Source organism: Eumetopias jubatus, unplaced genomic scaffold (assembly GCF_037043125.1).
Source record: "Eumetopias jubatus isolate StellerSeaLion01/CBP00866 unplaced genomic scaffold, mEumJub1_p1.0 scaffold_2, whole genome shotgun sequence".
In the NCBI taxonomy this organism is placed as follows: domain Eukaryota; kingdom Metazoa; phylum Chordata; class Mammalia; order Carnivora; family Otariidae; genus Eumetopias; species Eumetopias jubatus.
In genome coordinates this window covers 61350139-61363740 of record NW_028274808.1, presented here as the reverse complement: position 1 = coordinate 61363740, position 13602 = coordinate 61350139, and the positions used below count along the sequence as shown (strand labels likewise).

The window sequence follows — 13602 nt, the reverse complement described above, 5'->3', positions numbered from 1 at the left end:
TCTCCAATTCAGGTGATTATATTAGCATTTTTTTAAATTCCAGAATTAAGATCCCAAAATTTACTTCTACATTAGTTTAAATCTTAATTTGGAGTTTTAAGAGAGTCATAAAATTTTATCACATAGATCGAGAAAAATCAATATGTGAGGCAGAAGCACCAAGAGTAACATATTGTTACATAACTACCAAATTTGTTTTGGTTCCTAATGATGTGAAAAATTTCCAGAAATTTCATTAGTGACTTTTCATTCCCAGTTATAATTCAGCTATTGCATGAACATCCTAAGTCTAATCTTCACATAATAAAAGTCACTATGTGAGGTAGATCCCTGCTTTGAGTATAAAATTATTATTTTTAACATGGAAATCTAATATTTATAATTAATAGTCAATCATTAAGCAGATAAATAAGTATTTCATAAGGAAAATTCGGTGTTTTCCAAAAGATGAAATTATAACTGACTTATTTTATATTAAAATATTTATATTGAAGAGTGTTTATGTATGATAACTTTGGGGCCAGAATGATAGTTTTATCATAAGTATAGCACTAGCTCAAAAAAAAAATAATTCAAAAAACCTTATAAATGGTTTGCCTGGGAATGGAAGGCATTAGGAATTAGGGCTGGGACTAGAATGCAGAATCAGTCTTAAGTATGACCTGATAAAGTACAAATTCCCAGTATCTTTCAATATTTTATTGTGTCTGCCATCCCCTGGTTTCCTTCTAAGGTTGTTGTTGTTGTTTGTACTTTTTTGTCTTTAATACTTTTGAGACATACATAAAATGCACAAATTTTAAGTGTACACATCTATACATTTTTACATGTGAATACACCCATGTATTTATCATCAAGATCAAGATGTAGACTATATCCAGAAGTTTCCTTCATTCCCCTTCACCTTGAACCCTCAACTTTTCCTCATTCTGAGGTGACTACAATTTTGACTTCTATCACTCATTTTGTTAGTTTTGCCTGTTTTTGAATATTTTTATAAATATGAACTTATAAAGAATACTATTTTGTCTGACTTTTTTTGTTCAACATTATGTCTATGAAATTTAGCCATGTTATTGTGTGTACCTTTTTTTTTTACATGTAAAAATTGCATATATGTCAAGGTTTTCTCTTCTTTTTGGGAGATATTATTTGTCACATCATCTCATGGATTCAACACCTCTGGAGATGACATATTTGAACACTGCAGATTAAAATATTAACAGAAGGATACTGGCTACAGTTTGTGACTTGATTCTAAGTAAAGGGCCAAGAGTGTCAGGTCTCAACCTGGAGAAGAGATTTTATCCCCAGTATGAAGAACTCTCAAAACAAGACATATGGCATTAGCCAAATTACCTAATATCACAGTTTCTTCATTTTTTCCCAAATCTGCCAAAATTAAAAATTAGAAGAATCTGTAGGAATATAACAATAATAGTCTTTTAAAATGGCACATGTACTACTTCAAGAGGCTAATGTCATATCTTGGGTTGCTCTGTTTTGAATTACCATCTGTCCAATCTCACTATCTCCGGTGAGTAGTTCTGTGGACTAACTGATACTATATATGATCCCAGTCAATCTAGGAACCATAGCATTTAAGATTCTCCGCACTTTCCATGAATCTTGTAAAGCCTGATATGAAGATCTTGACTATCAAAAGAAAGCTATCCAATATTTCCTTTGAACAGTTAAGGTTTTAGATAGTGAGTAGAGACTCAGTTTTTTTCTCTTTCCAGAATCAATCTCTTTTACCACTTCCTACATGGTGAGAGTCTGTTCATTCATGTAGCCCATTTAGCAGTGTTTCTTATGACACCAGCTGTGCCTCCTGCACAGTCCTGTCCTGCTCTGTGCTCCACTCAAAGCAGGTAGCCTTTCATACCACTAAGTCACAGAGGACCAGAGAATGTTCCTACATGTGGAATGTGCTGAATTTAGAACAATAGCCAAACTATGGAAAGAGCCTAGATGTCCATCAACAGATGAATGGATAAAGAATAGTGGTATATATATATAATGGAATATTATGCAGCCATCAAAAAAACGAAATCTTGCCATTTGCAATGACGTGGATGGAACTAGAGGGTATAATGCTAAGCGAAATAAGTCAGTCAGAGAAAGACATGTATCATATGACCTCACTGATATGAGGAATTCTTAATCTCAGGAAACAAACTGAGTGTTGCTGGAGTGGTGGGGGGTGGGAGGGATGGGGTGGCTGGGTGATAGACATTGGGGAGGGTATGTGCTATGGTGAGTGCTGTGAATTGTGTAAGACTGATGAATCACAGACCTGTACCTCTGAAACAAATAATACATTATATGTTAAAAAAAAAAAGAAGATAGTAGGAAGGGAAAAATGAAGGAGGGGGGAATCGGAAAGGTAGACGAACCATGAGAGACTATGGACTCTGAGAAACAAACTGAGGGTTTTGGAGGGCAGGGGGGTCAGGGGATGGGTTAGGCTGGTGATGGATATTAAAGAGGGCACGTATTGAATGCAGCACTGGGTGTTATACACAAACAATGAATCATGGAACACACATCAAAAACTAATGATGTAATAAATGGTGACTAATATAACATAATAAAATTAAATTAAATTAAAAAAAAAGAACCCAAAGAGATTCTACATGTAATGTTCATCCTTTTCATGCTAGGAGATTCAAAGTATAATAATTACCTTTAACTTTAGAGGGCATATCTAATATTGCCCTGGGCACTAGACTCCTAGACTCCTAAAATTTATGCTTATGTCTCGAACTATAGAGTTTATATTTCACCTCTGGAGCACATGTGTCTTACTAATGCTTCAAGTTGCTGGCTACCTCTTGTTCATCTGGACTGTCAGTATAATGTCATTAATGTAATGGATTAGTGTAATACTTTGCAGGATGTCTAGATAGCCCATATTTTCTTAGACTCTATTATATTAGAAGGTGGGAGAGTTAATATAGCCTGGAACAATAACTGTAGATGTTTATCTATTTATTTTTTTCCTTTCCATGTGAATTTGAAGTATTTCTTATCCTCTTTGCTAATTGGGATAAAAAATAATTTATCCACCAAATCATTGGCTCATATCACCTACCTGTGTTATACAAGACTGCTACAGGAAGAAAATACTGCAACTGGTATCACAGGTGCAATTGGGGCTAGTATTTGCTTGAGCTCATAGTAATCAAAAGTCATGCTGGTGAACGTTTTTACAACTGTCACTTTGTATTGGGGTCTATCTATGCTTCACCTGTATCATTGATAGAGTCTTCATTGCAGCCAAGCAATGAATAATCCAGTTCTAAAACCCCATCTTAACCATGTTATTGCTGGTGGGTTGTCTAGAAGCAAGTGCTGAGACAGATTTCAGTGCATGATGATAAGGATCAGTACCTGTGGAAAGAAGGGGAAATAAAAGGAAGCTAAAAGTATGATATAGACCCGAAAAAACTTCGGTCAACCTGGTAGAGAGATCTAGAACAATTATTGTCACACAGATTGCTCCATAATAGGTAGAAGGGGCTGTGCCTAGCTCAGACAGAAGATATGGACTTTTCTGAGAAGGGTGTAACTTTGGACAAAGTGGTTCTTTATTGAGGAAATCTCCAAAGGAGGTATCTACTGAATGTACTTCTTACTACCAGGCAACAAGTCCTTCCTTGAAGAGAGCTCTGGGTGGTACATCTCTGTGCCTAACACAGATGATAATGTCTGTTCTATGATACCCTCCCAACATCATCCTCATGGATTCCTAGCTCACCTGATGAGTGTTCAAATCAATTTCCAAAAACAAAAAAATCCCACCAAGCTTAACTGAATACGTTTGTTCAACTCCACTGTTACAAGGAGTTAAGGTCCATGTTAAGTTCATGGAACTATTTGTTAAAAGAATGCCTAGTAACCAGCCAAGACAGGGCCCTTTGTGGGCAAAATAATTTTTTCTAATGTGATGTTGCTTGGGAGGGCCTAAATGTTAAGGTCCATGTCTTCAGTGTAATTTCTGGAGAAACTTCACTCTGACCTCCCTGAATTGAGAGGTCTGTTTGGAGGGAAATTTGACAAAGTCTTCATCTGAGGGAATGGATGAGAATGTGTCCATTTCACTGGTGGTACCAAGAAACTGATTTCTTTGTATTAAGGGCACTTCATGTATTTCTAATAAAATGACTTTCCAGAAAGTGAAATTTGTTATGTTCTGGCTTTTAAATGGTGAAATATAAATAAATTTCATAATTTATCTGATATATATATATATATATATATATATATACATACATACAGTATGTATTACAGTACAAAAAAATAAATATCTTTACCCATGTCCATGGACCACATCCTCATCAACTTTTACATTTTCATTTACTCTCAGGAAATACATGATTTTGGGGCATTAAAACATCCAGTCCTGTGTAAAGTAAAAAACAAAAAAATAGAAACAAAAACAAAAAACCCTACACTCTCAGTTTCAAATATCCTTCTTCCATAACTTGGTCTTCCTTCCCCCTGGGAAGCCTGTAGGTATCAAGGCACATGATCCCTTTCTTCTCTATATCTCCTGTAGTAATCTGGGATGGCTGAGCTGCCATTTGTTGTAGGAAATGCCACTTCTAATTGACATTTACAACCTATACCTTGGTTTCTTATCTAAATATACATGTCAACATTGTTCTGCTGATATCAACCTGCCCCTGGGAACAAGGATCTCTTGTGTGGGGTTCTTTTCAAAATAGCTCATAGTTGATCCTATTTTGCAGGGTCTATGTCTGGCCCCCTAAATCCTTAAGCATCCTTTCTTGATCTTTAGTCTCAAAACAGATGCCAAGCTAGACATTTCAAAAGTGAGTCAGATATCATTCCCTGAACTATTCCATCTCCAATGCACACATGCCAAAGTCCACAAATAGTTATCTTGAACTTTCCTTCACATAACTTAAAGTTATATAGGTTTATCTTCAAAAGCACAATAGGCAGACAATTCCTCTGAAATAAATCCATGCTCTGCAGTCTCTACAACTTTCAAAAAATCTCATTTGTGTTCTGAGTTGGACAATAAACTAAGTGTCACAAACCAGTTTCAAAATATTTTATCCAGTATGATTTAGGGGATGTAGCTCTCATTTTACCTTTCCACAGGAATCCACTGGGATATCTGCCCAAACTTTTAACAGAAAAATTCTCATTTAATGTATTTGCATATACAAACTATCTTTTCCCAGCCATGAGTTTCAACATAATCCTTATATTGTTCTTTACAGAAGAGAAAAAGTCAAGTCAAAAGAAGAGAATGGCCTAGGATTTTACAAAGGGAAAATGTCAAAAGAATTAAATTCCAAAATAGATTATATATAAATACTTTGATGGTTCTATGTCTCTTGTACCAAATATCTAAATGTAGCATGCCTAATATATACCACATAATTTGTTCTATCTAACTCCACACTACCCTTGAAAATGTGGTCCAATAAATACCTCCATTTATCGGATGAGGAAACTAAGGATTGATTTGTTAAAGTTTCATTTCAAGAAAATGGTGGATCATGTTTCAAATTCAAATCTCTCAGAGTCCAGAGACCAAGCTTTTCCAAGGACATTTTTCTAGTTAGTATTTATTTATGATTGGCAATAAAGAGAGAAGTTAAAGACCCTGCTTAATCTGCTTACATTCACTTATAGATCTGGGTTATGAGAGTCAATTTTTAGTTTTAATGTAACTCCTGTCATGCTAGTAACAAATTTTCACCCAGGCATTGGTTTATCTTTAAACAATGTAATGTGTTTGCACTGAAAAAAAATATTATCCAAGATTGAAATGGATAAATTTAAGAAGACTCTTTGGGTGATAAGACAAATCTCAATATTAAAGACTCCACAATGCAGGTATTAAATGATAATTTGTATATATTCTAATTGGTGGAACTTTATATTTGCATATATATGACATGTATCAATGTATATTATGGAATAGATATAGACATTACGTGTATATATGCACATTTACATAGAAGGAGAGTAGAGGGAGAGAGAAAGAAGACACACATATATATAAAAAAGATTCAGGGGTGCCTGGGTAGCTCATTCAGTTGAGTGACTGACTCTTGATTTTGGCTCACGTCATGATCTCATGGGTTGTGAGATCAAGCCCCATGTGGGGCTCCATGGTTAGCAAGGAGTCTGCTTGGGATTCTCTGCCTCTCCCTCTCCCCCTGCTCCTCCCCACATTCGTGCATACTCTCCCTCTCTAAAGTAAATAAGAATAAAATCTTTAAAAAAAAAAAGTGCATTTGCACAAGGAAGCAGAACACAAAACTGACGATAGGCAACATGACTTAAATTAGTAAAATGAACAGGAAAAGGTGTTTCTTTAGACCACCTCTAAGCAGCTAGTGATTCTAGCCACAATAAATATGTTTTAGGGACCTACTATATAATGGGTGAATAAAATAGAACCATTCTCTGTTAATGGAAGTTATACTTCATTGGATTCAACAGCTAAACAAGTTATGATAAATATGTTGGTTTGGGTACATGGTGGCTGCCTCCTCAATACTTACCACTTAACTCATGTCAGTAATTAAAGATAATTAGCAAACCCTGTGTTTCAAACAATTGTAATTACACTTGCCTAAAACAATTGTAAATACACTTGCCAGAATATTTAACAATTTACTTTGTATTGCTTCTTCTATGAAAAGCCAATCTTGGGTTAGAAAGGATATTCCCTCAGTAGGCAAATAATTCCTTAAGATGAATCCACAAAATGAACATTTAGTGACTAAGGCTATGAAATTGATCAACTAATACAACTTAAACACTTGTAGAAGCCAAATTGTCTTAGAGATTTCGACTAGTGAATGTTTTGCCTGTCAAGAACTCTTGGACTGCATATCATAGTTATGAAACTTAAATATCTGTTTATCATTTGGATGAGGTCACACCACTCAGATCTTTGGAATATCTTAGTCAAACTTTGGTTTGAAATTGAGCATGAGGAGAAGCTGAATGAGAAAAAGTTATAGTATTTCAGCCTGGACCTAATAAGAACCTAAATATTTTATGTTATGATCCTAAACAAGCTCAAAATGACCAAGAAGCCAGGTCACTGCTGCTGCTGCAGCTGCTACCAGTTGAAGAACCCCATATTGGCAGCACTGATTGACAAGGCAAGTCCATTGCAGCAGGGCACCAGCCGGAATGGGCACACAGAGGACTTGGCTTGCCTAGTGACAGGCTGGAGAAGTTTTGATATATAATATGTAGGGGCATTATGCCCATGGGGACACTGACCAATGGAAGACGGGTTTTAGCAGGGAGCTTTAGGATAAATTCTTCTCCTTTCCTTATTTAGAAAGGGCTCTTTTAAGAAATGGTACTCCACTTGGTCTCCATAAAGATATACAGGGAATCATTTACGGGGTCTCCCGGCGGCCCAGAGTTGGAGATTGTTAAAAACTTTAAATTTGATTCCTGAAAGGACTCAATGGCTTACAGACGAGATGAAATGTGGTCTGAAGGAAGATATGACTATGAAAGACTTCCAAGAGAACGAGTACCTCCTCGAAATCACCCCAATGATGGCTACCATAGAGTAGTTAATATTGTGCCAAAGAAATCATCACTGCTAGACAGACCTGGTGAAGGAAGCTACAATAGATATTACAGTCATGTTGATTACCAAGAATATGACGAGAGCCGCAGTTTTTCTCATGATCGAAGAAGTGGTCCACCTCATAGAGGAGATGAATCTGGCTATAAGGTGGACAAGAGATGATCATTCTGCAAGTCGACAGACTGAGTACAGAGACATGAGAGATGGCTTTAGAAGAAAAAGTTTCTATTCTTACCATTACACGAGAGACCAGTCTCCTTATAAAAGAGATACTCCTTTTTTCAGATAATCACCTGTAGGTCGAAAGGATTCTCCACACAGCAAGTCTGGCTCCAGTGTCAGTAGTAAAAGCTACTCTCCAGAAAGAAGCAAAACGTACTCTTTCCATCAGTCTCAACATAGAAAGTCCATCCGTGCTGATGCCTTCCACAAACGGTAGAATGAAGGAAATCCAGAAAGAGGTAAAGAGGGACCTGTTCAGTCTTTGAAAACATCAAGAGACACTTCACCCTCAAGTTCTTCAGCAGTTCCTCCATGAAAGGTGTTAGACAAACCCAGCAGTCTAACTAAAAAGGAACCTGCTGAGGCTGCAAGCAAGTGGGCTGCTGAAAAGCTAGAGAAGGCAGATGAGTGTAACTTACCTGAAATTGAGTATGAGGCAGTATCCACAGCACCGTTGTTTATTGAGCCGTGACAGGAACCTGAGTCAAATGCAACAGATGGCATAGAATTATTTGAAGACAGTCAACTAAGCAGTTGCTCTAAAGCAATAGCACCAAAAACAAAAGAGATTGAACAGGTTTACTGACAAGACTGTGAAACTTTTGGGATGGTTGTGAAAATGCTGATTGAAAAAGATCCTTCATCAGAAAAGTCTGTACAGTTCGCATTGAGACAGAATTGACATGAAATAGATGAGCGGTGTGTTGAAGAACTCAAGCATTTCATTTCAGAGTATGACACCTCTAGTCAAGATTTTGGAGAGACTTTTTAGAAAATTACTTGCTCAGGCAACAAAAATGTTTCTAGGGTTTTGTTTTTTTTTTTTCCTGGATTGTGTAAATCCTTAATATATGGAATTTTTGTGATGAAGAGAAATACTTTGATAGTTGACATTTCCAATGTCAAGTAAACATCTAAAATAGTCTAAGATATTTTAATTAGAATTTTTAAAATCTACATGTAGAGCCTCGTAATCCATACTTCTCTTTTTCCCCCCTAAAATGATGGGTCAGTTAATTTTTCAAGCTTTGAAAAAGCAGTCCTGGAGAACAGCTCATGTTCTATTCTATTCTACAGTATGTGATCATTTGTTTTGGTCATACTAGTGTAATTTATTAGGTTAGAGATCATTCCACTTAAAACATTTATAGTCTTTTTGCATTTCATAGTCAGTGATACCATGTGAAAATGTTAGAATTCTGAGTTGTGATTTTATTGACTTGTTGCTTGCTTATTTTAGGCTTTGTAACTTTTAATATGTTCAAGTATACTATCCAAATAAACTGAATACTTAAGCGTCTACAGAAAAACAAACAAACAAACAAAAAAATATACAGGGAATCAGCATTTGGCTACTTTTTGCTGGGATGGAAACTTATAAGACTATTTCTTAAAATCCCTCCTAATTTGGTGAAGACTTACCCACTCTGCCTTAAATAAAATATGTCCTACCAATTTTCCCATAACTAAATCCACCCTCTTGTTTACTATTTATTTCTTATTTTACTTGAAAACTATGGATAGAGTGCATACTGCATGCTAATAACTATTCAGGATATAGCACTAAAAATAACTGAAAAAGCTTCTGCCCCCATGGAGCTTACATTCTAATGTTAGAAAGTAAAATAAACAAATGAATGCATATACATTTCTGTAGCAATAGCAGGTAGCAGTAAGTGCTATGAAAAAAATAAAGCAGGAGTGAGGAAGATGCGTTGACTAGGGAAGACCTGTTCAAGGATCTGACACTTGACCATAGATCTAAATGAGCTGAGTGAGCTGAACAAATAGTGAAGGAAAATGACAATCTAAAGGGAAGAGCTAGAGCAAAGGGCCTGTAGTAGGTTCATGAACAGTGGTTGCACAGGAGTTTAGTGTAGCTAGAAAAGTAATTGAGTCTGATTTTCTTGTTTTAGGAATGCAGATTACCCTCTAAGGGTATGAAAGAAAAAATACAGGCACAATAGTAGCATTTTTTCTACACAATGAAGGATTATTCATGGGTCCCCTTAATCTTTGCAAAATGAACTTTACATACCTTGGAGGCAGGGCAAACCTTTAGTGATGTGAGACCATGTGTTCATAGTTAACCTAATTAAGCCTCCTTCCTCCAAAACATTCATTATATCACATGTTTTGTGAATGAAAAAAAGCTATCATGTCCTTAGATATCATGAAAGTATTTGTGGTTATTAAAAGTGTTTAGTGTAAAAAAAAAGTGTTTAGGGTGGTGACAAAAGTGTTTTTGGTTATTATTTTTTTTTTTAAATTTCTGTTAAATCTTAATAGATTTTTTTGTGATAGATTGAAAATGTATTAAATTTATAGGCTGGTCATTTAACAGTCTCTTGTGAGAGAGTGTGAACATGATATCAATGGAAATATTACTATCTGTTCAAACCAGATTTTTTGATTCAACAAATATGTATTATGTGGCTATTAAGTGTCCTGCACTGTCCCAGATTCTTTGGGCATATTAAGAAACAAAACTCAGGAAAAGCTCTGCCCTCTCAGAATGAATTCCCTGTTTTGTACTTTTAGATCTATATCAGATTTTAAGTGGAATGATAATTTCTTCTGTAAAGTAGTAAATATTCTGAAAATTTACCAAGAACCAACTTTGGGCATAGAGATAAGGAATTAAGAAAGCTACCATGGGGGTACCTGTGTGGCTCAGTTAGTTCCGACTCTTGATCTCAGCTCAGGTCTTGATCTTGGGACATGAGTTCAAGCCCCACATTGGGCTCCACTCTCAGCATGGAACCTACTTAAAAACAGAAAAAAAAGAGGAAGAAAGGAAAAAAAGGGAGGAAGGGTGGGAGGGAGGGAGGGAGAAAGAAAAGGAAAAAAGTCAGCTTCCATGGACATAAGAGTTCTATTTCTGTGTTTTCTATTTTTTTATATCAGTAGCAATAATAAATAACATTTTTAATAAAATGGCATGTCATTAACAGCATTTTTAATGAAACAGCATTTTAATATCATTTTTAACAAAATAAAATACTTTTAGGGATAGACCCACTTTGAGTTTTATTTTTTATTTTTCTTTTAAGATTTTATTTATTTATTTGACAGAGAGAGACACAGCAAGAGAGGGAACACAAGCAGGGGGAGTGGGAGAAGAAGCAGGCTTCCCACTGAGCAGGGAGCCTGACGCAGGGCTGGATCCCAGGACCCTGGGATCATGACCTGAGCCAAAGGCAGATGTTTAATGACTGAGCCACCCAGGCGCCCCCCCATTTTGAGTTTTAGTGAGTCTTGCATTATAGTACCTAAAATAGCCTAGCAAATTTCACATTAAGAATTTAGTATGTTTTTTCAGAGGCAAGTGTTTCTGATTAGAAAAAGTTACTGTATTACCATTTTATTCAGACTTACACTGATTTGTTTATTCTTTCAATCTTTTTGAGGTATCATAATGAAGAACTTCGTTAAGTGAGCTAAACCCAAAGACAGATTTCCTGTGATTTCTTGGAAAATCGACTGTGAAATTGCAAACGTAATATAGAAAAAGTGAACCAATTAAATAGTTATGCATAGGAATGAAATTAATAATATTTCCTCAAAATATTAAAAGAACAAAGAATAGTAAAGCTGGAGGTATCACAATTCCAAATTTCAAGTTAAATTACAAGGCTGTAGTAATTAAAACAGTATGGTTCTGGCACAAAAACAGACAGATCAATAGAACACAATAGAAAATCCAGAAAAAGACCCACCATTATATGGTCAATTAATCTTGGATACAGCAGGAAATAATACCCAATGGGACAAAGAAATTCTCTTCAACAAATGGTGTTGGGAAAACTGGACAGCAACATGCAAAAGAATGAAACTGAACTACTTTCTTATACCATACACACACACAAAAATCTCAAAATTGATTAAAGACCTAAATGTGAGACCAGAAATCATAAAAATCCTAGAAAAGAGCACAGGCAGTAAGGTCTCTGACATTGACCATAGCAGCATTTTTCTAAATAGGTCTCATGAGACAAGGGGGTAAAGAAGCAAAAATAAACTATTGGGACTACATCAAAATAAAAAGCTTTGCACAGCAAAAGAAACAATTAACAAAATTAAAAGGCAGCCTACAGAATGGGAGAAGATTCTTGCAAATAACATGTCCAATAAAGGGTTAGTATCCAAAATATATAAAGAGCTTATAAAACTCAGCATCCAAAAACAAATAATCCAATTAAAAATGGCAGAAGACATGAACAGACATTTCTCTAAAGAAGATATCCATATGGCCAACAGGCACATGAAAACATGCTCAACATCACTCATCATCAGGGAAATGCAAATCAAAACCACATGAGATATCACCTCACACCTGTCAGAATGGCTAAAATCAAAACACAAGAAACAACAAGTGTTGGTGAGGATGTAGAGGAAAAGGAACACTCCTGCACTTTTGATGGGAAAGCAAATTGCTGCAGCCACTAGAAAACAGTATGGAGGTTCCCCAAAAAGTTAAAAATGAAACTACCTTATGATCCAGTAATCACACTATTGGGTATTTACCCCCAAAATACAAAAACACTAATTCAAAGGAATACATGCACCCCTATGTTTATAGTGGAATTATTTACAATAGTTAAATTATGAAAGCAGCCCATGTGTCTGTGAACAGGTTAATAAGGAAGATGTGGTATATAAATGCAATGGAATATCATTCAGCCATAAAAAAGAATGAAATTTTGCCATTTTCAATAACATGGATGGAACTAAAGAGTATTATGCTAAGTGAAATAAGTCAGTCAAAGACAAATACCATATAGTATGAGTGAAATAGGTGATGGGGATTAAGGAATGCCCTTGTCATGTTGAGCACTGGGTGATGTATGGAATTGTTGAATCACTATATATACACCTAAAACTAACATAACACTGTATGCTAACTGCACTGAAATTAAAATTTGAAAAAAAGAAATAAAGACTTTTTTGCATTTTTCCAGGATGAATGCTATGCTAGCATCCTCTTGATCTCATCTATATCCAAATTTAAATATAAAAGAAAATATTATTAATGGCCTTCATTTCAGAGTTGTTTATTCTCCAAGATGCCACCTCTCCACTTGTCATTTATTCAATATATTTTAAAAACCACATTATGCTCTGTGTACTGGGATTATAAATAAACAAAATATGGTTCTTGTACATTAAATTTGATTAAGTGATGGGGACTTATGAAAAATGGTTACATTAGAATATGACAGTTCACTGTTTTACCATATTCCTTCACTAAGCAAAAACATTTTGGGTTCTATGGTTAGGAAAATAAGAAACATGGAATCCATTTACAAGGAATCCATGAAATAAATACTTGAAAGAGCTCAAGAAGATAATATAGAACCATATTATCAGTGCATCTTAATAAAATAGAAGAGAGTGATATAAGGGAGAATTCTCAGAGCACGTGATTTTTAAACCCAGTCATCAAGGGCAGGGAGTTTATCAGGTAAAGGAGGGGAAGAAAAGCAATTGCAGTAGAAGGGGCATCAAGTAAAACAGAGACGATAAAGCGATTATGGAGTTCTGGAAATGGCAGTTTGGTCAATATGGCTGTAGACAGTGAGTGATTTTCAGCAAGTAAACATTTTCCCTCTAAAACAGTTGGGTTAATAGTTTAAAAAGTGCTTGACAGAAGGAAGTGAGATATTAGAAGCAGTCTTTATTAATAATCCAGAGGGAAAAAAAATGTGATGCCCTGACTTAATAAAGGGAAAGTATTAAGAAAAAAAAGAACTTAAGACAGAGTATAGATA

General features: G+C 35.5%; 1 pseudogene; it reads left to right on the top strand.

Moving 5' to 3' along the window:
• Positions 1-7478: 7478 nt before the first annotated feature.
• On the top strand, positions 7479-8603 carry LOC114210165 (periphilin-1 pseudogene; annotated as a pseudogene).
• Positions 8604-13602: the final 4999 nt, after the last annotated feature.